A 25,827-nucleotide genomic window follows, 5' to 3' on the forward strand; every position below is an offset into this window, starting at 1 on the left:
AGCGCACTGACGCGCACTTAAAAACACAAACACACATTCGTACACGAGCACGCTCGCACACTGTGGAAGTGTCAAAGGCAGGGTGCAGTTCTGTCGTGCACAATAGGCTGTTTCATTACAGCCCCCTCATGACACTAGAGCAGAAAATGGACTTGCAGTAAAGGGCAGATGAGGAGTCGGGAGTGTTACAGCTCAGCGCTCTGAGGTTGACATGACCTGACAGTGGTCAGGTCCATATCGGATAGATGGCTTCACTGACCTGACAGTCGATTGTAAATGGAAAAATGCATCATAAAATACTTTTTTGTGTGTGTGTGTCTTGATTAATAGGTTCGATAAACAGATGCATGAGCACTCCTCTTGACCTTTCTTGACTGGTAGCTTCAATCTTTTGTAAAATCATGTCAATTCCAGTGCTTCTAAATTGGGGGCTCTCAATGTTTTGAAGCCTGTATAGCCACCAGTGTGTTTCAATAGTAAATAGTTTTTTAATCATTAGTTTAGTGGCTGTTGCTTTTCTACTTGTACAGCTGTATTTGTCAGTGTAATTGAGGGTCATTCTGCTGTGATTTCTAGAACAGAAGTAATATAAGAGAATGCTCCCTTGGTCTGCTTCTGTGGTGCTTTTGTGTACCATGAAGCGTGGGTGGATGAAATGTATAGTACTGCATGTGGTCTTTGTTATGCTGCTGGACTTAGAAGATCTAGTACCAGGGGTTTCTATTTCTTTGCCCTAGTTCTGTTTTTGAAGTGGATTTGGTAAACAGTGAGATACTTTACGTCTCTCTCATCTGAAACTTTTTGTTGTATTCTTTGCACTGAACAAAGAGCAAATCACCAAGCTGACTCTTAAATGTTAGAATTTTTTGTTTTTACAGGGTACAAAAGTAGAGAATTACATTACTACAACTGGCCATAAAAGTACATCTTCCAAAGATTGTGTTTTTGTTTGTTTTTTTACAAGCCGGTCTATCCAATAGGCTCAAATTTAGAGGGTAGTGATAGCCACAATTACACATTGTCCACAACAGAGCCATACTCTTAAGTCATCATCAGTGTTGGTCAAGTTACTTGAAAAAAGTAATCAGTAACTAATTACTGATCATACATAAAACATCTGAAAGTGTTCAATCCAGTTTGTTTTTTTGTTTGTTTGTTTGTTTTTTCCAATAGCTCATCCGAAATTAATTTACAATGTGGGACAGATTTTAAAATAAAATAAAATAAGAGGTTGTTTTTATTGAATATTTTTGTTACTGAATCTGGCAGCTGGCAGTGGAAATGTGCCGTGGAGTGGGTGTTGTAAGTAACAATGTTTGGCAGTGATTTGTGTTTGTCTGAATCTCTCCCTTCGTGTCGCCGTTTAAGTCAGACTTTAAGGCTGGGCCTCTCAGTCCTTTCAGTTATGGCTGAGATCTGCTTCATGTCAAAACTGCTCCCTCTGGACCGCACTGGGAGATGGAATTAAATTGTAATATTTTCCAGCATAATTACATTTTGTGGGTGTTTTTGCTATAGCTCACATTTTTTTGACAACATGTTAAATTACTTTAACATGTTGCGTAATTTCTTCGCATGGTAGTAGTATGTGTTTAACCGAGCTGGTCTGTTAACAGCATAGCTTTAGTGCTATTCTAAGAAGTCGATTAAACTGAGGGTCACGCTGTGGAGTTCAAGCCCCCGTCAAAATATATCTTTTGACCGTAATATGCACCTCCTGACCTTGTGCCAGACGCGGACTCATTAGTGAGTCACCATGTGTCACATGATGTTGCAGTCAACCCAGGAAACTAAACGGAGCCCCCCTCCCCCACATAGACCAAGAGTCTCCACACCTCATTCAGGGGGAGAAGGTCGTCTCAGGACACGGTTCATCTGAGTCTGTGAACAAACAAGGAAAAAAATACATCTGGGTGATTAATAAAGCCTGGGGCCTATTTGTCAGGTTTAATTACAACCGTTATAAGACAAAAGTAATATTTTACTAATGAATAATTTATTAAAGGGCTAAATGAGAAGAAACTTCATTGGCTTCTTAGGAGATTATTTTATGTTACGCGATTATGCTGCTGACACTTGTATCAGCCCTTTCTATGCTTCATTTTCTTGCCTGTGAAAACAGTCATAAACGCACATTATTTTCCACTGTAGATGGCAGCTTTCTGCATTAATTACCCGAGTCGTTTGACAACACACGCCTCATATTTTGCTACGACAAACACAATAAATCCCTGTAATAGTCACTGCTTTGCTTTTTCTCAGCCATGCTTTATTTCTAATGTTGGACACAAGCCAGTAGACCACTGCAGACTCTGCAGGTGAATCCTTGCACTTCCTTTGGGTATTTCAAGGGATTTAAGCTTGCGTCAGCACTTGCGTTGCTTTGGTATCCTCTTTGGTTTGCAGGGAGTAGAATGGGTTCATTTACTCAAGTTAAATTCTGGGGAGAGAGGTTCACTTCTTTTTCCTTCTCTCTTTTTCTAGGCGTTTAATCTGATTTATATCCATACTTTGCATTCTTTTCAAATGAGTACATTCTTATTACATTCAAAGAATTTCTTTGTGATGCTTTAGTTATGCCAGTAGTTTGCACAGCCCTTGGCCAAAACTGTGTTGTTTTCGATGAGGAAATGCTGCATGCTAGTCACATGTAGCAGTGGAAAGAACTGCTGATCATATCCAAGAATCATTTATTGTGGCTCAAGATGGAACAAATGGCAAATATGGCATTCCAGTGCAATGTCAGCAGTGTTCTCAAATGCAAAATAGTGGTCCAGATTAGAGAGGATGATAAATCCTGAGAGTAAAAGCTTAAGAATACTGGCGGTGGACCTTTTTGATTTTGATGTTGGCAGGAAAAAATGGTGCCTATTTACTTCGATACCATCAGCAGGTTTGTGACAAAATTGTTAGTAGGAGGAGAGTACTGTCTGTTTCCTCTTTCTCTGCTTATCAAACAGTTGCTGTTAATGAGCTTCACATGTACTGTGACAAAGTGAGCTATACTTTGTTTCTCCCTTTTCCTTTAAATGTAGATGGAGCCCTTGAAATGTGTCTCATCTATGCTCAGTCAGTGAGGACATTCATGTAAACGCGCATAGCTGTCTGGTGGTCGAGTCTGCAGTTCTGAGCTGAGGAATATTATGTGCTAAATCAAGATTAATGGAGTGATACTGACAGCCAAGCAATGTAGCGTAGGTCAGTTTATATGCACAGATGACAGGTGTGCAAACACAGATACACACCAGCCTAGATTTACACCTTTATTGCCATGTTAGAGCCGTTCATGCTCCCGCTGTGTTGTTTATTTTGGTGCGGGTATGTCCAGTGAGAAGGTTGTGGTGATGGATGTGTGGCTTATTGTGAGAAACATGTAGTTTTAACAAATACATGTATGAGGCGTTCATTGCAGAGAAATGAATGCTGAAGATGTTTCTGCCACATGAACCAGTTTAAACACACTACTCCTTAAAAATAGTTTCCAGTGTGGGGATTCACTGCTTTCAGCCACGAGCGATTGATCCGCTCGTCCGAGGCAGTTTGACAAACGTAAAACCACACTCACCGCACAGACCAGCAGAGCAAGCAGGGAATCCCTGCCACAGAGACTGACAGCTGCATATACAGTAGCTTGCTGGGGCTGTTTCTCCCATAAATCCCATACTCTTTGCTCGAATAATTGATTTCAAATTGATTTATAGGCTCAACTGGCTCATTTGCTTCTTGTGCTGGTATGGACTTGTATTTTTGTTTCCTATAATTATTGCCTCCTTGGTTTGCCAGCAATAAGGCCAATGTTTTACCCTCCAAATGGAAGCATTTTCCACAGAAGCACCAATTAAATATTCATTTGGATTTGTTTGTTTCTCTGACAAACCATAAATTAGACACCCCAACAATTTCCTATACATGATGGAAGTTGGAATGTTACACGAGGCCCATTTTAGCATTGCTGTGCAGTCCTTAGAATACGTCTCATGCATGATGCTTTTCCACATCTTAATAATGAAAATCTTGAAAGGGGACCGATTATGCGTTTCCTGATTTTATGTCATATGATCACTTTTAACCATTTAAGTGCAAATAATCCCCATGACCCCAAAACTCAGGTTTTAGACTGCCTTAAGTGCACTTTATGATGTGACTGAGCAGCTTTCACAGATATGGCCAACGTGGCTCGCCAACCGGCCAGTCAAACTTTCTGAGGAGTAACCATTTAAGAGGAAGTTAAATGGATACTATTATACTTCTATTAACTCATTGCTGTAGGCGCGTGACGTCAAACTCTTCTAAAACCATATCATATCCTAAAGTGCACATCCTTAGAAATGTATCTACACGTTGCAGTCATTGCCACCTGCGCAGGTATTAATGTTTTGCAATGGAATCTTCAACTTGTATAGTCTACTTTGTCGACTCTGTATGGATTAACCATAGAAGTACAACTGAAACAATAAAGTGAGGAGATAAATGTTTTTGATAAAGAACAGTTCAGTGTTTTGAACTGTCAATCATGCAAAGCTAAAATAATTGCGATGAAAAGGAGCATAATGGTTCCGTTTTAAAGATCTGTTGTGTGCAGTACACGGGAATGCAAGTGCTCAGTGCAACAGGTTCTTCACAGTCACGGAAGTCAGGATAGTGTGAAGGTTAAGATGAGTCCTCATTTGCATGGATAACTCTGCCAGGGTGAAGTCAGAACATGAGCGGTGCGGGCGCAGTACTTGTTGTTGTTGTTGTTGTTGTTGTTGTTGTTGTTGTTGTTGTTAACATCTCTCTCTGTCTGTGTTCGTCATCATTAAATATTAAGGCTTTTACTTGCTATCCAACTATTCATTTAAAAGCCAAGGACCGATTTGGCGCACATCATTGTATTTCTAAACTAAAAAGCCATTTCTAAATGGCAGCTCCTCCCTCCTTTCTTTATATGATCAAACGCTCCTCCAAACTCTTTTGTGTCAAAGGAGATTCCTCACATGAGGAGGCAGTTGAGCTGCTATCAAGTGCTGAATGTCATCAGGAGGATTAATGATTAATGAGGAGGGAGGGACTGTGTAGTGCAGGAAGGGGGAAGATTTGGCAACACTGGAAGTATAGGAGAGTCATTTGTGAATTAAAAAATAAATACAAATTGGTGTTTTAATAAGTTTCAAGGAAGTTAAATGGGGACTGGGAGGAGGAAAAATAGAAGGAGCGAGCTTAATTTATTGCACAACCATCTAAAGTATCCGTCTTATGCATTACTCACTTTGTTATCAAGTTCCAGTCTATACAAATGTTTGAAAGAAGGAATGGCTAAAAAAAACACCTTTTGGAGGTCTTGGACCTTTTTCACAAAAGATCTCTGAAGCACCCCTGGGGGCGAATGACCCTGTCATCTCACCCCTCCCCCCCTTCCATATTCAACCCCTCCGTCACTATCAGCCTCCTGCTGAATTCACAGAGCCCCCTTCTCTCTTCATGCTGGCCAGTCCTCTGCAGCTCCTGCAGCAGATGCGTCGTATTTTCTGCCAGATGTACCAGAGTGCGTCCTGCTTAAGTAGGGAAGAAGGAGCAACTCCAGGAAGGGGGGGAAAGATGCTGTAGGAGGAGCGTGAAAGAAAGCGGGCAGACGACGCAAAATTTTACACTGCATTCGGCTTCAATGGGAGAGGCGTGTTAGAGAGAGGGAGAGCAGTAGCGGCAGCATACTCGCTGTAGCGCAGGTGGATCGCAGCTGTCTGAAGAGAAAGATTTGGCGGCAGCAGGTTTGTACTGAAGATTCTCCACAACTGTAGTTTTTTATTCCATGTTTTGTGCACATCTTTGTATTTTCTGTGACTGAATGGATGCTGTGTTCCCCTTCGTATCACTGCTGTCCCTTCATGTTTCTGCTCTGCAGTTCTGTCATTCCCTAGAGCTGACCGCAGCAAAGGAAAGTGTGCGCATCAGTGGTAAACTCATGTTTTTGTTTCATTTTTTTCTTTTTAAGGCATGCACTGTCCTTCTTGGTATCTTGTTCACAAAAGTTCATTACACATTAGGAAGTTTACGAGGGATTCAGAGACTTGTCTGGCATGCTAAATGAAATAGCAGAGGCCCGATTCCCTCCTTTCAAACTGGGAGTTCTTTTACTGCGGAGAAGAATAGAGCTGGGAGCTTTGAATGCACCCGAGATGGCTTTCTGTGTGCTTAAGAGAGGTGCCGCCCTCTCAAGTGTCAGCATGCTTATGGGAAGGTGGTAGGGGGTAGGTTCATGTGCTTGTAGTTTGTAGAGGGGGCTGGGATTTTTGCATCTGGGCTGTATTGATAAGGCGTGAGTTATTACCTTGGTCTCTTACATAATATGAAATTTTAGTTTAAGGTTAAGGATTAAAAAAGTTGCTTTATTTTCTTGTGGTTCCTTTTTCCCTTGAGGGGAAGGAGTGATACAGTCAAGTGCTCTCGTGAATCTCTTTTCATAGATATCAGTTTACTGTCGACTGAACGGCGATAAGGAGCCATTAGGAGCAGCTTGTTTCTATTTCGGACTGTTTTTCCGGGTATTCCTATGAAAGGCCCCCTTTCATGGTTGGATAAATGACTGACTGACTGGGAAAACCGGTGGTTTTGTTGCGCTTTGCTCACTTTCTTTTTTTGTCTTTTTTTTTTTTGTCTTCCCTGAAATTTCTGCTTACATTTGCTTCACTTCATTAGATTTATATAGCTTTAGGCATTTTCCATGATCATGGAAAATGCCTTTTATGCCTCGAGGTTATGGATCATTTCTACTTGTTTTCTCTTTCTTCTCAAGAACTGAATCACAGAAATCTGTACACCATTTCAGATCAACAGTCTCTGATTTCAGCACAACAGATTTTTTTTTTAATTTTTTGCTCAAATGCTCTGCAGCTTATCCAAGAGCTCTCACGCTGTTTGTGAAGGAAATTTGGGGCCAAGTTGAGTCATGTTTGTGCTGCAGTTCTTTTTGAGCTATGCTAAGATCTCAAGCTATCCATCAGTGCAACAAAGTGTATGCAAATTTAAACGTAGATGTGCATAGGTTACAAAGCTTAGAACTGACCTGCGTTTTTTTCTGACTTGCTGTCACATTTGTCTTTCAGTGCTGAAGTAATAAAGTCTCTGATTCACATCAGGAACACACCTGCCTCTGTAGTGTTACTGCATACAGCCACTGAGCTCACAGACTGTACGTTTCTTCACTAATCTCTTCCTGTTGTCTTCAGTGTGGTGAGCAAATAGTCCTCACAGGTTTGTCTTTGTTGGCTGCCTCACCTTTATCGTCCAGGCTGAACGAAAAATACTGTAATCCACACTAGGTGCAGTAGTGCGCACTGCACACAACCTCAACAGACTGTTTGTTTTTGAAAATCATACATTTGGGGTTTCAAATGCTCTAATGCTTGATAATGGCCAAGCATGTCAAATCTTGCTTCTGTCTTGGATAAAAAAAATTCTAAATTATTGAAATTGGTATTCATCCTCTCATTGAGCCTTAAACCAACATCAAAATATTTTCAAACTTTGACTTAAAATCTGGTGAGTTCTTGACGAGGAGGCTGAATGTGCACATACAAAGCACTGCTAGCTGCAGCTTTATATGCTGTTACTGTTGCTTTGTGGAGGTTTAACAGGAGCAGAAAAATGTTCTGCTTTGAGATTCAGTTCTGCTGCAGAGGAGATTATTAGGTGTGTACACATTGTACTTGCTGCCATGGCGATGGCCTTGGTGCTCCAATGAATCCTGAAATGTCCAATCAGATATTTGTGCAGAGTTCGTCTGCAGAAAAAGCAATAAAAAAGGACCCTTGCTGCAGGCTTTGTTTGGTCTCCTCTGAGGTTTCTCATTGTTTCTGAAATGACTATGTGTGCTGGGCCCTTGAAGAAAATGTTGGTGCTTCAGGCCAAATGATTTGCGGTCCTTCTGGCCTTGATTTCCTCTCCCGAGGCATTTTTTTTTTTAAACAAATATATATATATATATTTTTTTGTATTCACATGAACTTGACACCACATGCCTGCTCTCAGGTCAAGGTTTTGAGATATAACTTACATCTGACTTATTGTGCTTTGACCATGTAGTTCAACAACGTCCCAGAAAACTATCCAAGAAAATTTATCTCCCAATGCTGAGGCTGAGGGGGTGAACACGTACTGTTAGCGAGTATTTTTCTGGTCTCTCAATCAACCTCAGCGACCTCACTGGCTCTATTCCTTATGCTCTCTGTAGTGTGTGCGTGTGCATGTGCGTGTTAGGTAAATAGCTTGGGTATTATTCCCACAATTATGTCATACAACATGGTTTCCAGCTGTCTATGTCAGCTGAACTTAATTTTGCCTTCAAGAAATTCATCCTCAACCACAGTCCATGTGTTTGTGTTGTTTTTTGTTGGGGGTGATTTTGTGCATGTGTGCCCGGTCTGTGTTTTGTTCATTTTTATTTATTTATTTATTTATTTATTTTTAAATCTTTGCCTTAACTGTTTATATGAAAGTACACACTGAAGGTCTGTGGAGTGTCACCTGTTGGCTTGCTCCATAAAGAAAATCAGATTGTGAGTAATGAAAGCGCTGAAGCTTTTTGGTCTTTTTGGAGATCATGATTAGGGTCTGATTGAATACTGCGTTCCAGCTCTAAATTAAGTGCTTTGGGCTGGGTCCCATAGACGGGCAAACACAGCTGAAAAAATGGCTGCACACATTTCAGCTTGAATGCAGGTGCTCATGTAGTTTTAAAGCAAAATCATCTTTGAACCAGAAAAGTAAATGTGAAATTATTATTTTTTGTTTACAGTGGAGAGCATTTAGGCAGCACTGAGGTCTTTCAAGCATTACATTTACATAAACAAGGCTTCCAAATCCTCAATTTCCCCCCAGGCTTGAATTTTGATCTGTTGGATTTTGTTTTCATGGGACTGACATTTTAGTCATTTCTCTCACATCTTCATTCATGTTGCAAGCTTGTTACTCAATCAGATTGCAATAAACGCTCCCAAAGAGAAAGATTGATGCCGTGTGGTTTGCTGGTTTGCTGCTGCTGTTATTGTTGGAGTCATGCATGAAAGACGTCCACAGCAGAAAACTGCAGCACTCCAGCCTCTGAGTAATCCCTTGGATAATGACATCAGTTAAGTACCATAAATTGGTTGATCTTTGCCCAGCAGTGGCTGGACCCCACTAACCCAGGCTCCCATTTTACCCTGGCCACAGTGAGCTGAGTCTTGTGGGGTGAAACCAATAACGATTTAGGTTCTCCCAACACTTTTTTTTTTTTTTTTTTTTTTTTTTTACAGATTGTGCTAGTGAGGTCAAAGTTCATGGGAAGGGTTTCTGAAATTGTCTTCACCAAGCAGCTGCATCCCTTGGCAGGTTAATATTAGATCTCATAGTTAAGGAGTCATGTGTTACAGGGAACTGGAACTTCTGTAGTTCAGTACTTTATAGTTGAGCCTTTGTTGAATCCTTACGACTTTTAAAAGTTTAATGAGCTACATTATTGTGTTTATATGTTCTGGGTAGTATTTATGTTAGCCAAAGAAATGCGAGGACAGAATGCAAAGCTGTAGCTCTCATGTGCCCGGGTTATACTTTCAGTTCTGAGTCAACCTGTAGAATATCTATTTCACAAACTGACCTATTGAGGACTGGCATCCTATTACAGTACCACACTCAAATTCAGTGAGCTCTTTAGAATGACCCCCTTTTTTTTCAAATGTTTGTAAAAGCAGACTGCATCCCCGTTGCCACAGGTAAATTTGCTCTTCCTCATTTGACTGAACCTCCCACCTGTTTGTGCTTTGATTTCAACCACATTCACTCTGTGCTTGGTGCCAAAGTACCTCACAGATGTACAAAGCAGAGTGCTCCTTGTGTTTCCCTGCACAGCTTGTGTGGCCTAACACTGTATGTTGTCTTTGTCTTGTGAACCTGATCCCAAGTGCAAGTATTGCAGCACCATCCACAGCCGTCTGGACCCACTTAAGCACTGGACAACACAGAAGTTTAGAGGCTATTGAAAGAACATGGAAGAGCATAAAATACATTAAATACTGGAAGACACTGACCTTTTCATCTTTTGGAGATGCTGTGCATCACAACATTTTTCCTTTTTGTGCTCCGTTACCACTTTTGACGTCAGTTGGCTAATTTTGGCTTGTGTCATTAACCTTAAGATATCCCTACTTTTTAAATAATTTTTTTTTTTTTTATGAACGCTACTACCCTTTTGACCTGACATGCCTGATGATTGGTGTTAGTAATGCTGATCTTTAATAAAACAGGAGGCTACCACTTGGTTTAAAACCAAAGCCTTTTTTTCTTCTTTTTTTTTCCTGTGGAAAAAGTCAACTGGTTGAAAGGAACTTCATTAACTTTTTATAGTAATGTTTTATGCCTTACTGACTATCACCATAATTGTTTACAAATGCCAGGTAATAAGTACTCATTTTCCAATACAGAATCCCACCCAGAATAAAATCTCTTTACAAATTTGTCTTTGAAGCTCTGAGAACAAAGTGTGAATTTCACAGGAAAGGAAAGAGTGCTTTTTGACAGGTAATTGGCTTTCTACATGTGGTGTTTGTCCTAGGATTTACAGCTGAGTGTAATGTGATGTGTGGCAGGTTGAGGAATTAGAAAAGATGGAGTGGAGCCCAAGAAGAATGATTTATAGATAAAATGGTAGCAAACAACCAGCACAAATTCATGAATAAATTTGCATCATATCCTAAGGATATGATGTACAGGACCCACTGGACCAATAACTTGGACAGGACTCCAAAGCTCCCCACCATAAAACTGGTGGACTAATTGTTGAATACTGGTTGTTTTTACTCTGAGCATTCAAGGCGCTTTACACAACTTGCCTCATTCACACCCATTCAAACAAGCACTTTTTCTACTTGGGGTTAGTATCTCGCCCAAGGATGCAGACTGAAGCAGCCAGGGATCAAACCGCCAACCTTCCAATTAGCAGATGAACTGCTCTGCCACACACCTCACTAGAGTAGGGGACTGAAGACTTGCACATTAAGTTAATTGGTCATTCTAATGGTGCATACAACATTAAGCTGGGAGTCAGAATTTGAGTTTCCAGTCGGAATTTTCAAATGAAATGCCTCTTCAACATGGGAAGTCAGAGCAACGTTGATGTGTGTGTGCGTGCATGCGCGTTGTCTGTGTTAGATCTGCAACAGATTGGCAGCCTGTCCAAGGTGTACCCCGTCTCTTGTCACATGACAACTGAGTTAGACTTTAGCCTAGCCACGGCGCTAATTTGGATAGGCAGAAGAAAAATAATGGATGGATGAGTTCTCTGTCCTGGTAGATTGGCTCAGGACTCCCAGGTTCCTTATTAAATCCTTTTTCACTCTTTTCTTTCTGACCCTTTTTCCAACTTCTCTGCTTCTTAACTACAGTCTAGAAGTCATTTATAAAGTCAGGATGGGGTTTCTCCTGTCCAAAAGTGGATATATGAGTAGAGCACAGAGGGTAGAGACTAAAGTTTGATGTCCCACGCCTCCCATCAAGGGGATTGCGTCAGAGTGGAGCTAAAGAGCTCCGTGCTGGAACCAGCTGTGGGTTGATGTTTGGCTATAACCAAACTTGGTACACAGTCTCTGCCTTGGTAACGAACATCTGGTTCCAGCACTTTTTAACAGTGCGTGCACCAAAGTAAAATAAGTGATAGTTCAATGATGTTGGTGTACTGACACTACACTTGTTTCCCGTCCTTAGTGAATCCTGTCAGTCTTACCTCAGCTGTTAGTTTCTTTCCTCTTATTCATTTAGTTTGTTGTAAATTAAGATTGGGAGATTACTGTGTTATACTGTCATTGTGCTTATTCATACTCACTTCACCCAAATTATTAGAGGCTCTGCTTCTACGCTTTGTCAGTTCATGTGGGTTGTGGCCCAGGAGCTAGTGTCTGCTGTCAACCAATTGCAAGGTTAGTGGTTTGGTTTTCTGGGAAGGTGCTAAACCTCAGTACATCCATGTGAGTAAGTGAATGTTAGGGTAAAAATCCTTAGGCATATATAATGGCATGTCTTGTAGTAAGAAAGTTGAGTAGAAAAGCACTATGTTTGCCATGTTTTAAAGTTTGCATATGTCGATATTTTTCAAACCAAAAGAAGTCCACTTGTTTCGGGGATATCAGAAAAAGGTTCAAGTGTTTGTGTAGTTATTTGAAACAAATGCAACACTTTTATACATGCTAAACAATAAGGAATCGGCAGTCCTCTTAAAAGTGAAAACATTGAGGCATAAAGGTCCAACATTACAAGCCTGGGGGAGTTTTGTGGGTCCACACCCCAAAGACTACTAGATTTGAAGACTTAAAGTTAGAGAAGTTGGAGAACACATCCCAGATTCCTTGTGCATGAGAGAGGATGGAGTCCTGAGAGGGAAAGGGGGAAAGAAACCAAATGTGCATGTGTGATTTTTCCTGAATTTATGAAAGTATCAATTACATGGGTCAAGGGTTACAAACTTGGAGATGAAACAAGTAGAAGTGCAGATTAAGAAGTGGGGTGGGAAGTTGAACAAGTTAGATGGGCAGGAAAAAAAAGGAACATTTTGGCACGCATAGAGGGAGAAATTAGTGAGTGAGTTGGGAGCGTGGGTAGGTGGGAGGAGATGTTATGAATCTCCCCTTCTATTGTCATTTCCTCTGCAGCTGGTCCCGGGTTGAGAGGGAAAGAAAAATATAACTGAAATCTAAACAGCGGTCCTGCCAGTGGGCTGGGTGTTCCCTGCTGCCGACACATCTGTAATAAAACACATTGTCTGATTTCGTAATGCTGTGTTAATAAAGGTGTAGAACAGGTCTGACAAGCTAAAGATGCACACATGTAACACAAAATCTGAATAATGAATAATCCGTTGTGCAAGGGAGAATAAATCCTTTTTAATAGATTAAAACCTTCCGATTTGAGTTCTTGTGGGAAATGAAATTGATAGTCTAGAGTTTCTTTATTTTGTGGAGTTGTTTCATGTATGTACTCACAATTTTTGTGCTTCTCACTGTTTTAAGTAAGTCTCAAGATTTAGTCTGGGAAGACAATTTGCTCAGATTTATTGCTCAGCCCCAGCCCTTGAAAGAGACCTCCATAGCCCCTTGTCTTCTCTCAGGTCAGGTCTGTGCAGCTCAGCCTGACAGTCTATGGTCGTGGCCCCTTTAAAATATAGCCATTAGGGATTTTATTATCGGTCATTTAGCCTGTGGTGGTCTTTCACAGAAACGGTTCTATACAAATCATAGTTGACTGTCTGTAACAAAGGGATCACAGAGCTGAATGAATGGATCAATTTAAACATGGCATTTGTTGAGAAACGGCTAAATGGCTATGATAACAAATCCTTTCAGTTCTGATTTTATTTGTTTGGTCGAACTTTTTACACATTGCTTGGCCTATTTTTGTTTTTTTGTGCTGGTGTGAAAAATTAAAAACAAGCAGGATTTATATCTCTTCCTCTACAGCTATCCTTTAATTCTTCATACAACAGTTTCTGTCATGTTTTGTGATTACAAGTGTGCTTATCACCATAAAACTTTGAGAAGACACCAACAATAAATGCGTGCCTTTATTTCACTTTGACTTTTTAAAGACTCTCAAAAGAGTCGTCTATTTTGTGCACCAATGTTTGAGGCAGAGGAATGTAGCTGCCAGAAGCTGTTGATCACTGGGAGACACATAGAGGTGCTCTCTGCAATATTCCTGTAAGCCAAATGTTGAGCCAACCATTTTAGCACAGTAACATAATTTCGGGATGCTTATATAAGTAGGACTGCTGCTTGTGCTGCACTAAAAAGTTCTAACACTGAGCAATACACCAGGGCATTTAATATCCCCTTCACCGTTTTGATGCAGTACTTTGTTTATGTTTGTAGGGCATTCGTAAAATGCCACACAAACTCACATTTGCAGCTTTTTTTGTTCGACACTGTATACTTTTAGCTCACGGATTTGTCCTTTACAACATCCCAGACTGGTTTCTTTCAAAGCTTCTTAGTGCTTCAAAGGATACTACTTGGCTCGGCCTCACAAAGCTCGTCATCAGTGCCGCTAAACTAGCTCGTTCAGAGTCCGCCGCTTCCCTCTCACGCTCCATGGAGTTTGGCAGGTAAAATGGCCAGAGTTATGGAAGTCATTAAAATTCCTTGGGAACATGTGGACCCTTGTTTATTTTTCCGTCCAGGCGGGAGGGTGGAGGGCTGCCAAGATGCTGCACTGTCTATCTCTCAACAAGAAAGTGTGTGAGAGAAGAATGACCTGGTGGAAGATGAAGGAGATGAAAGAAGGGTTAAAGAAGAAGAGGAGGAGGAGGAGGACACACAGGTGGTGGGACTGAGGGGAAGGATGGAGAGCAAAAGTTATCTAAAGAGAGAAATGCAGGCGGGACAGTGAGAGAGAGAGAGAGAGAGAGAGAGAGAGAGAGGAGGGGGCACAGTCCGACAGCCTGTACTGGACGCCAAAGAAAAAGTTTAACAAATGAACGCCGAGGTTTCAGTGAGCCGAACAGGATGAGGATTAGAGACGGATGGATTCGCACACAGGCTGCAGGCAGAAAAGCTGAGACAAAGAGGGATGTAGAAATCAAAGTAAAGTTAGAATCTACCAAACAGACACACAGGGGAAAAAATGTGTTTTTCTGTCTCCACTATATATGAATTACGTGTACGACCTTGATAAATCCTTTCATTGAGTGTGTGTGTTATCAGGGTGGGAGGACAACTTGATGAGTAAATATGTACATCAGCACATTATCCACTCTGCTAATTCTTTTACAACCCAAACTAAACTGTTAATGCTCACAAAACTCAGCTCAGTGTAGGAATAACAGGAATAACCAGACGTTGCTCCCTTTTAATGAACCCAAAGTATCATGGGATCAAATGGGAAGCATCATACCTCAAATTACTGTAACTTTTACTATTTGTGTCAATCAAATGTGGTCCAGCTGCGCCCACAAGGCTTTTTTTTTTTTTCATCCATCCATCCATCCATCCATCTTCATCCGCTTTATCCGAGGCCGGGTCGCGGGGGCAGCAGCCTAAGCAAAGATGCCCAGACCTCCCTCTCCCCAGCCACCTGCTCCAGCTTATCTGGGGGAACACAAAGGTGTTCCCAGGCCAGCCGAGAGATATAATCTCTCCAGCATGTCCTGGGTCTGCCCCGGGGCCTCCTCCCGGTGGGACATGCCCGGAACACCTCACCCAGGAGGCGCCCAGGGGGCATCCTTGTCAGATGCCCGAACCACCTCAGCTGGCTCCTCTCGATGTGGAGGAGCAGCGGCTCTACTCTGAGCCCCTCCCGGATGGCCGAACTTCTCACCCTATCTCTAAGGGAGAGGCCAGCCACCCTTCGGAGGAAATCCATTTCTGCCGCTTGTATCCACGATCTCGTTCTTTCGGTCACTACCCACAGCTCGTGGCCATAGGTGAGGGTAGGGATGTAGATTGACCGGTAAATTGAGAGCTTCGCTTTTACACTCAGCTCCCTCTTCACCACGACGGACCGGTGCAGCGTCTGCATTACTGCAGCCGCAGCACCAATCAGTCTGTCGATCTTCGGCTCCCTTCTCCCATCACTCGTGAACAAGACCCCAAGATACTTGAACTCCTCCACTTGGGGCAGGATCTCGTCCCCGACCCGGAGTGGGGACTCCACCCTTTTCCGGCTGAGAACCATGGCCTCAGATTTGGAGGTGCTGATCCTAATTCCCGCTGCTTCACACTCGGCTGCAAACCGTTCCAGTGCGAGCTGGAGGCCTTCACCCGATGAAGCCAACAGAACCACATCATCCGCAAAAAGCAGAGATGAGATTCTGAGGCCACTGAAGTCCTGTCCATTAAAATTATGAACAGAATCGGTGACAAAGGGCAGCCCTGGCGGAGCCCATCACCCACCGGGAACGAGTCCGACTTGTTGCCGGCAATGCGAACCAAGCTCCTGCAACGGTTGTACAGGGATCGAATGGCCCGCAGCAACTTCCTTTTTTTTTTTTTTTTTTTTTTTAAATAAAAATATTCTTATTTATGTTTTAGCTTACCTTCTGTTTTTTATCTATATGTATGTATCTATACCAGGGGTGGGCAATCTCAGTCCACGAGGGCCGGTGTCCCTGCAGGTTTTAGATCTCACCTTGGGTCAACACACCTGAATCACATGATTAGTTCGTTATCAGGCCTCTGGAGAACTTCAGGACATGTTGAGGAGCTAATTTAGCCATTTAAATCAGCTGTGTTGGTTCGAGGACACATCTAAAACCTACAGGGACACCAGCCCTCGTGGACTGAGATTGCCCACCCCTGATCTATACACATACACAGAAATGGTTATAAAAGCTTGTCAAAAGCAGATGACCAGACCATCAGATCATTTCTCCCTTCAAATCCTAGACTTGTCATTCCACACCATTGTCTTCTGTTAAAGCCATAAAACATTGTGGGTTGTTAATAAGAGACCTCTGATGGTGTCTCCTTTTCTGTGACCGGTGAGTTTCTCTGTGTGCAATACCCGGTCAGACTTATATCGCCCACTTACCAGTCATAAATCTTCTCTGCCTTCATTTTAAATGTGGAAAAATCCTTTCATGCTCGTGTTTAAACACCAGATCCGGGAGGGACCTGCTGTGCTGGTGGGTGTTTTCTGTGATTGGTTAAGCAGAGAGGAAAGATTGAAAGGGATCTTGGTGCAAAGTGTTGCTCAAGGGTAACTGGCATTGCGTTGAGATTAAAAGAGAGACGACCCGTCTGTATGTTCCATCAGACACCTTGTAAATGGAGTCAAGTCACTGCCGCATTAGCAATACTTGTCTTTTTCTGGTCCGGAGGTGCTACTTAGATTACTGTCTGGTGTTACAGTGGTTGATTGTTGGGGATATTCCTGTATCCAGTTGTTAATAAACGGTGATGATGTTTAAGGAGTTTGAGGGACACCACATGGGAAGAAGGGTATCTGCTAGTCTCAGGGGATAAAGAAAAAGAAGGGAGTTGTGGAATTTTTCAGTGCATAGCTGTGGTAATACCCTGTGCAGCTGAAAAATGTATCAGTGATTTTTATCACTGCCAATACTCCCCTGATCACAGGCCAGGAGACTGAGAGTGCAGCAGCAGGCAGTCAGTGAGGTCACTCTCCATCTCCAGTTGTCTTTTTTTCCCCACCTAACGCAGGAAAGAAAGTGTCTACCTTCCTGCATTTGTTCATTTTTAACTGGAACTGACACAGCAATGTGGACCCTGGGGGTGATCCATGCATTTACCTGCCTCACCGACAAATTGGTGGCTAATTAAGTCGTAACATGAGAACCTGTACCCCCTTTTTACTTAAATCTCCTTTTCCAGAAAGCACTGGCCTTTGACATAGATCCAGGTCTGGAATTACATGTCTGTAATGCCAGTTTAAATTATTATGTGGCATGTCTGTAAAGCTGACATCACATCTAGACATTGGTTCAGCTGCACTCCGATATAGTAAAGACATGAATTAGATTAAAGTTGACTCCTTTACAATTTACCGAGGTTGCACTGAGCATGGGGATCATTCAGAAAATGTAAATAAATGTAATGATTTGTGGATAAATAATTATCCATACGTGACGATGCTTTAATCATCAGGTATTTCATGAATTCATTCATGTTGAAGTAATGATCTTAGTTATATTTTAATATTGTTTTGTTTTTTTTAAGTCAGTGTCTCTGTGAAGCCTGAGACTTCAAGCTGGGACTTGAACCACTAACCAGTGAGTAACCTTGTCAAGCCATGTCAAGGCTATTCCATTGGGATTTCATTTAGCTATGAAGGGTAGCTATTTGAAACTGGTATTTATGCCTTTCCCAGTGTTTTGAGCTTTTACTATTCTGTAATGCTGTTCACATATGGTTGCTGGTACTTACAGCCTTTCATAAAATTATTTTGTCAAACAAAGTGACTCTTAAAATATTGGTCAGAGTTCTTTCGGGGCAACAGCTAATATCTCTTAGGGAAACTGTTAAGTCTAATTGTTGAATGTTGCCATTGTGTTTCTTAAATTTGTACAGTCTTAGTTCAAGCAGTAGGATCAAAGCCAGAAACTGTGGCGCAAATTTCCAAGACAAGTGAGCTGAGCCGACTGAAGTTGATGCTGATGCACAGTGACACCCTGTAGTTCCTGGTAACCATTAGCCCGCAGCAGTTTTTCGTGAATTAATGTCTCAGTAGTCTTTATCCTAGTAGGGAAATAATCAGACATTTAAGTCTCAAGGTTGAAAAGATAATCCCTCATGTTTTATGATCCACCATCAGTTGTGTAATCCTTCCACCCCCTGCTTTTCTCTTGTTCTGCCATGCACACATCTACAGCGGCTTTAAGACGGCTGTCATTAGGTCCAATGGAATGCTCCCTATCTTTGTCAAGTTGACACTGACACGTGTGGTAGTGTTGCAGGCATGCTGCGAGTTGACAGCATCTAAAAATCCTTATTTCAAGATGTGAAGCAGCCAAAAAAAAGAGGGAGAATTAAAAACACACACACACACTCTTACTATACTAGAAGTATTTTGCCTTCTTGTTGAAATTTCCATCAAAGCTTCCAACTACTACAGCATTGAACTAGTAAGAAGGTCTTAAGTTCAGTTCCACCATCAGGCCGGGTTTTTCTGTGTGGAGTTTGCTTGTTCTCCCCGTGTTTGCATGGGTTCTCTCTGGGTACTCTGGCTTCCTCCCACAGTCCACAGTGACCTGTCTATCTGACCTGTCCTCTCGCTCTAAGACAGCTGGGATGGACCCTCAATTGGATAAGTGGAAGAGAATGGTTGGATATCCCTTATTTCACAGACAAATATCTGTAATATCACCCATAAATGGAGATCTTTATCTTATACCAGGCATTGCTGCAACCCTTCAGTTCATCTAGCATCTGAAACAAGCCATTTTTTGATTGCTTGAGCTGCCTTAGAAAGTTTGAACAGTGTTGATCTTCTGTACTCAAACAGACCTGTGTATCTGGGACAGAGAGACAGCTCATTTTACTTGGTGGTGCTCCATATAGCCCACTTTGATCCCGAGTGCAACAGTTTTAAAGTAACCTTTCTGTCAGTGTAAACACATTTAACTAATCGTGTCATCGCTGAGATATTTTGCTGTTGGAAAAAGTGCAATTTTTCAACAGCATGTCTCTTTTTTTTGCATAACAAAGAATCGCTGCTGTTGTATATGAAAGAAGAGTGTTGGTAGGACTCTAAAGTTAAAAATCCAAAATCTATGCCCTCTGTGACATTCATCATGTTAGTCCAGTGGGCCGGATTGGAGTCTCTGCTGGGCCAATTTTAGCCCCCGGGCCTTATGTTTGACACTCCTCATCTAGAATGACCATATTGGGTATATCTGGTTTATCTGTCTATTCTCTTCAACTTATCAGGGTTGTGGGGGGCTGGAGCCTATCCCAACTACCACAGAGCAAAAGGCAGAATAGACGCTGGATGGGTCTTCAGTTTGTCGCAGGGCTCTCTATATATATCTGTGTAGAGTTCAGAGTAGTCTGAAGCTTACGCTTTATGCTAAAATCTATTACATGTGTGATGGCTTTATTGTGTGAAACTTATGAGCTTCCACCATTATAATACAACGCATTTAATGTTCTGGGCCATTTTAACAGTTCGTGGAACCACAAGGTTTGCATTTGGCAAAGCGGCCACTGCAGTAGAAGCTTAAGTGCTGGGGTTCCTTCAGACCGAACAGTATTTCCCATTACACCCCCTTCACAAAAAAAATCTTCTAAATCAAAAACATTTGTGGAAACTGTGAGAGAACTTGTAGGTTTCCCAAATGTACTTGAAATGGTTTGTTTGAAGTCGGGGTGTGTGTGTGTGTGTGTGTGTGTGTGTGTGTGTGTGTGTGTGTGTGTGTGTGTGTGTGTGTGTGTGTGTGTGTGTGTGTGTGTCTTTCAGCCCTCGCTCTGTTCACGCTTGCTCCAAAGTTTTCCTTCCTGATTGCATCACTAGGTCTCGGTCTCCGTGGTGACTGTGAGTCATGTAGGACACTGGTTGTCCGGAACAATTGGATCCTAAAACAATATAAGGCTTTTCTTTCAGCATCCTTTATGCTCATTCTGACGGGAAAGGATGGTAGCTCGTGTGTGAACTGGTATATAATTGGAAGCGTGAAGGGCGTGTGAGGAAACAGCTGGACCTACTTGTGCAAACACAGAGTAACGCTCATCCACATCCATAAAGCTGAAAATGACTGAGATCGTTACATGTGAGCTCATGTGTTTCTGCAGAAAAAAGTCCCTTGAAATTTCACCAAGTTAAATGAAGAATGTAGCTAAAATTGGATTAATATCCACTTTTTGAAATACAGTTCGTTAACCCTCTCGAGGCAGGCGTTGCCGATTTGCAACAATTAAAAACTAACAACCTGATTACCCCACATACATATTTTATGAGGTTTTTTTACTCAGAAGTACCACTGCAGGACTTGGTTGTGCATTAGCAACAAAAAGTTTAATTTGAGCCTGAGAGGGTTAAGTTACTGCCTTGTTTGCTGTGGTGATGTCTTTCTGCCACATTTTTATGACCTAAAAGTATGTTTGTGCAAATGAAAACATCATATGAAGCTGCTTGGGACATCATGTGATAGTGGGGCTGGAAAGGTTGCAGTGTTTTCTCTATAGCCAGAAACCATCTGCTGCTTGGTTTTAAGCAAAGTCTAATTTCATAGTGCGTATTAATCACAATATTAAAGTCCTTGGTGTGTCATGGAAATCGTCCTCCTCCTTGCTCTTATTTATTTTTTCTAGGAATTACTTTTTCATTAAAAAAAAAAAATAAATAGTTTGGAACGTCACAAGTTGTACACTGTTTGCTGTTTGTGCAGATAAGAACATGAACAACAGCAAGAAATAGAATACACAGTTTGAGATAAGTGAACATTGTTGGAATGATGGTGACTGTGAGGAAGAGAGGGCATCTTTGAGGCCCAAGCTGTGGACTATTTTTCTTCCGCCTTGGTGGTCTAATTATGCGGACTCCCTATAGACCAGTGAAGCCCTTTGCTATGATTGAGTTGCAGGATAGGCGCTGATAATGTTCATTTTCATGTATGTTTGAAGTTGTCTCAGTGAAGCTTGTATGAATGAAGGCTGTGCTACAGTACGAGCCTGAAATCTCTTTCATTTTGGAGAATTTCCTACGATCAGCGACATAGCTGCAGTGAAACGAAGTATGCTCAGTGGTCAGAGCAATTAAGATGCGCACAATTGCACATGAATGCGTGCACTAGAACGAGACGCCCGCACACACAAACCATGCCACACTTGGTCTCAGCAGAAAGTTATGACTTCTGGCCGTGTGTCGCTGTCCCTCCGCAGGACCCCACATCCTGACAGGAAGTTTGTCCTTCCTTCACACTCATGCACGCACACACAAACTGTATGTGTGATACCAAGACGGGGAAAGAGGGCAACACACTGTATCACTGCAGGCTACTCATATGGGCAACCGGAAAGTGGCAGCGATAAGGGAACGGAGATAAAAGGATGAATAGATTTAATTACACACCACAAAAGTGGGAAATTACAGATTGAGTAAAGATAATGGCTTCTTAGAATTTCAAACCCACATGAACTCAAGTTGATTTTAGCGAAACTGTACAAACCAGAAATACTTTTTTCTATTTTAAACTTGTTTTGTTTGTAATCTGCTTTCACAACTTTTCTTTTTTGACCAAATCCAAGTGGAACTGATATTGTAATATTGTACAGGATAGCTAGCAGGTTATTCCCAAGTCCAGCAAAACAGTCACTGCTGGAATACCATTAAAGATCATGATTTTTTTTTTTTTTTAAAAGAAGTGCCCGTTTCTTTAGTTGCTTTTTAGCACACACACACACACACATTTTTTCTTGTGACAGCTACTCCAAATGAAAAAACTAAAACCCCTAAAAGACCTTTTAATCCTCTACAAAGATAAACTTGTTTTATCTTCTTCCATGTTTTTGGGCTCCATTGCATTTACTCTCAGTAGATTTTGTTGACAACACTAGGAAAGGATCCCAGGGGCCCGTGCAGCAAGATGCCCGACCGTCTGGATGTCATCAGCACCCTTTGCTCCTGCTTTACTTTTCATGATGGATGCTTTGTATGACTTTGTGTCACAACCCCTGAGGCTCGAGCCTGACAGGCCCGGAAACACTGAGGGACTCATGAACAAATAGACACCCCAGAGGCTCTCTCTTTTTCCTCTGACAACATGTTATTGAATCGTTTGATATGATAAAACGGTTCACAAAACGGTGACAGCGGCTCACACTGAGAAGAGCTGCTTGTTTGCTTTCCTGCAGCTGGTTTCATGTGATACTTTAGTCTCTAGAGTGAGACCTTATCTTTATGTTTATCTTCTATATAGAATACCCTAGGCACGTACAGGTTTGGTGAAATGTCACCCTTAACCTCCTAACCTTTTATCAGAGTCAAATGTTCTGTGATGGCAGGATGGACTTTGCAAAACATGGGAAAATGCCAAAAGTGGTCAAACTTTTTCTTTTGTCTTTTTTTTTTTTTCTTTTCCAACCAGCAAAACATCTACATGTAAGGATTCTTTTAATCTGCGGATGTGGGTGTTTTCAACCTTGACTGACCTTGGAAGTTGCTAAGCCTCAATAAGTGGCCTTGACTTGAACACAAAGCTGCGTGTCTATTGTTGGTGTGTTCTCTTTCGTTTTTCTGGAGTTAAATGAAAATGCCTTTTGGGAGGCTGGTTGATGTGCGGTCTCTGTGTGCTCTGTCTTCGACCTGTGTGGTAGGATAGCATAAGAGGCTTGTGGGATACTGGTGGGACGAGGCTGTTTCACAATTCCTCAGCCTTTTTGTGAAACTTTCCAAATGACTTAACAAGAGAATCTGGTTTTAGATGTGGAGCTCTTAAGTTCTGAGAGTAGATTTAGCATTATGAGAATATGGTAAATATAATTTAAGAGCTTTTATGTATATATTCGGTGCAGATGCTCCTATGAATGACACTTGGGATCTAGAAAGTAAAGCATATGTGACTGGATGTTTCATCTCACTTTCTATCTTACTTTTACTTCTGTTTTTGCTTCTCAGTCTTGGTTTCTCCCTTTTTCTTTCTGTTGGGGTTGGGTCACCACATGCACCGACTGTTTGTTTGGAGTTGCCATAGAAACCCATGCGAGTGTGCGCCTGTTTGTGTGCTCATGCTCGACTGCATGTGTGTTTGTGCTGGTGAGATGGGCCTGCAGTTCTGCTCCGTGCATAATGACCTCATCCAGACACAGACTCTGACATATCGAATCTGTCTGCTTCCTTGGATTGTGTAATGGATAGTCCCCCCAGAAATGCGCGCACACACGCACAGCAGCTCTGTGGTCGACGCCCACTCAGTGTTTTGCCCCGTTGCTTGACCACAGAGGAGTCATGTGGCTCTCAGCAACAATGTCGCAACTCCCTTTGACAACAGGAACAGTGCATAATTGCTTGATAATTCAATGCTGCATCAGTACATAATGAGCTTTATTTGAATAGACTTCAGTATCACATCTCTTTAGAAAAGGAGAAAGTTCACGAACTCGCAATGAACTCCCGAACTCTACTTCTTCTGATATATAATTGTACATGCTGAATATTAGTGTTTTAAACTGTTTCTACTCCCACCTTATCACACGGGGTCAAGCTCCTGACGTTCCACAGCTGCTCGTCTCTGACGGTGCGAAAATATGGAACCCAGCCCCAGTGTTGATGTGCATTTATTATAGCTGGGAGTTAAGTCACTGGTAAGAAATCTTTTTCCGTGTGGAAAAGAATGCTCCTCTCTGTGAGCGGAAAAGCTCTGCTTCATTTCACAAAGATTTCTGGAAGATGTATTTTCCCCTGAAGCATAAACGTACGCGCTTATTAAAGGCCTACTTACCGATTTGCCATGTGACTGTGGCCTTCCATGAAAATCCTGTATTCACTGTTAAAAAGAGCTCATTCAGTAGCACTGCCGGGGTGCATTCTCTATGTCATGGATATTTGCTTTTATGTTGCATGCTTAGTTTTTCATCAATTTTTGACTTTCGCCGTTCCTGTTTCTAATAAAGCACGCAAAAATAAATCAGCCACAGTTTGACACACACGATCACGAGTAAGATTTAAAATGTTCAGCTTTTCATATGGGGGGAAAAATAGCTCGAGTTCTTCTCTGACAAGCCTGTGAAAGATTGCCAGGGAATACACCTCGTATGCATCAACTGTCCATGCAGCACAGAAATCCCCCCCAAACTTGCTTTTTGCTTGGTGGATAAAATCCCTGCTTGTTTCCATATGTTTATTCAAGCAAAGTGTGTTTAGTCACCTGGTGCAGACTAGGGATGGGTATCGTTTAGGTTTTATCCGATACCAGTACCAAACCGGTACTTTTGAAACTGTGCCGGTGCTTAAACGGTGCTCGAACCGGTGCTTAAAGAATGGAGAACACAAAATTGGTCCAAAAACCTCTCATGTTCAGCTGTTTTATTGTAAAAAGATAACAATGTTAGCTTTTTCTGCAGCTATAGGGGATATATGGCATCACTCTTTGGCTGGAAGCAGTGCTTAATCAATGGAAAAAACAAACTTTGTCCAAAAACCTCTCATGTTTAGCTGTTTTCCACTTTTTCTTTGGTCATTTTAGCCTTTTTGGCCAGGGTGAAGGGAGTATCTGCCATCAAACAAAAAGACAGCTGCATGTACAGTAACTACGACAGTGTTTGCTAGTTCACCTTACGTGCATTAATGTAATAACGTGGTTAGCCTACTCAACGTAAATTACACACGAACAACATTAAGCCACTCACGCAGAGAAGAACGGCTGCTGCTGCTGCCATCATCATCCTCATCATTTCTGCTACACTGGCAGGGCTAGGGGCCAGGACTCTCCTCTTCGGGTTTTTTGGGGGATGTTGCTAACTCCGGGTCCGATAACAGGCAACCCACGCACAGATGTGCTCGGTGTGAGGTCTCGCAGCAAGCTATCAAATACGGCGCATTTCTCGGCTTTTAAAAACATGCTATTCGTCGCCAGGTGTTTCATCAGATTCGAGGTGTTACCTCCTTTGCACAGTATCGGCTTAAAGCACTTGTTGCAGGCTGCTGAGTTTGCATCTTTTGCTGTGAAGAAAACCCGACTTTGACCGCTTCGCTTTGGGCATTTTTAATCTGTAGCTCTGTTCTAAAAGAACGTACGTACCTGGGCCCGCCTACTATCCTCGGAAACGTAAAATGATTGGCTGGAATCCAAAATGTATGACATCTCAGAAAAAAAAAAAAGCACCGAAGTAAAACACCAAAATGTGCGCTGCATTTCGGTCTGGTTACTACCGTTTATGTCAGAACTGGTGCCATAATGGCACCGGATACTGGTACCCATCCAGACAAAGGTTCAGTCTGGTGTGAAGTGATTGACTTAGAAAAGATTTGCATTGAAATGAACTGCTTAATTTAATGGCTAGAGCACATTGGTCCACTTTATTATAAAACACATTCAATTGATTTATCTTTATCATGGTCTTATGTAATGACTGCTGCCACTGTTACTGTGATAGCGAAACATTCCTGCTCAGTGCTCCGCTCTGTTTCCCCTAAGACTGCCACTTCAAAAAAAGCTTCATTATCCGACTGAAATCCAGGACACGAGTATATTCTTGTCTTCTGCAACGAAATCTATGTAAGCTACTGCAGTGCGGAAAAAAATCTATTCGGCTGCTGTAAATATTAAAGGGGTGAAAGAGGATACAAGATGTTTTTTACATCCAAGTTTTGGTTTTATTGCTGTTTTCCATTTTTAAATAATAGGATATTTTATAGAAAGCATCAGTTTTTTTTTTT

General features: G+C 41.9%; 1 protein-coding gene across 4 annotated transcripts in view; it reads left to right on the forward strand.

Annotated features, from left to right (window-relative positions):
* add3a (adducin 3 (gamma) a) overlaps positions 1-25,827 on the forward strand; it is a 97,758-nt gene that overhangs the window by 24,368 nt on the left and 47,563 nt on the right. The window contains exons 1-2 of one of the 4 annotated variants that reach the window (XM_026170325.1): positions 5,281-5,747; positions 5,882-5,933. The exons of 2 other annotated variants lie outside the window; for them this stretch is intronic. The gene's annotated coding sequence lies outside the window, so the exon portion shown is untranslated. Of the gene's footprint in view, positions 1-5,280; positions 5,748-5,881; positions 5,934-25,827 lie in introns of those variants that run through there. One more of the 4 variants, XM_026170321.1, reaches the window with a different exon arrangement.

This window comes from Astatotilapia calliptera, chromosome 6 (assembly GCF_900246225.1).
Source record: "Astatotilapia calliptera chromosome 6, fAstCal1.2, whole genome shotgun sequence".
In the NCBI taxonomy this organism is placed as follows: domain Eukaryota; kingdom Metazoa; phylum Chordata; class Actinopteri; order Cichliformes; family Cichlidae; genus Astatotilapia; species Astatotilapia calliptera.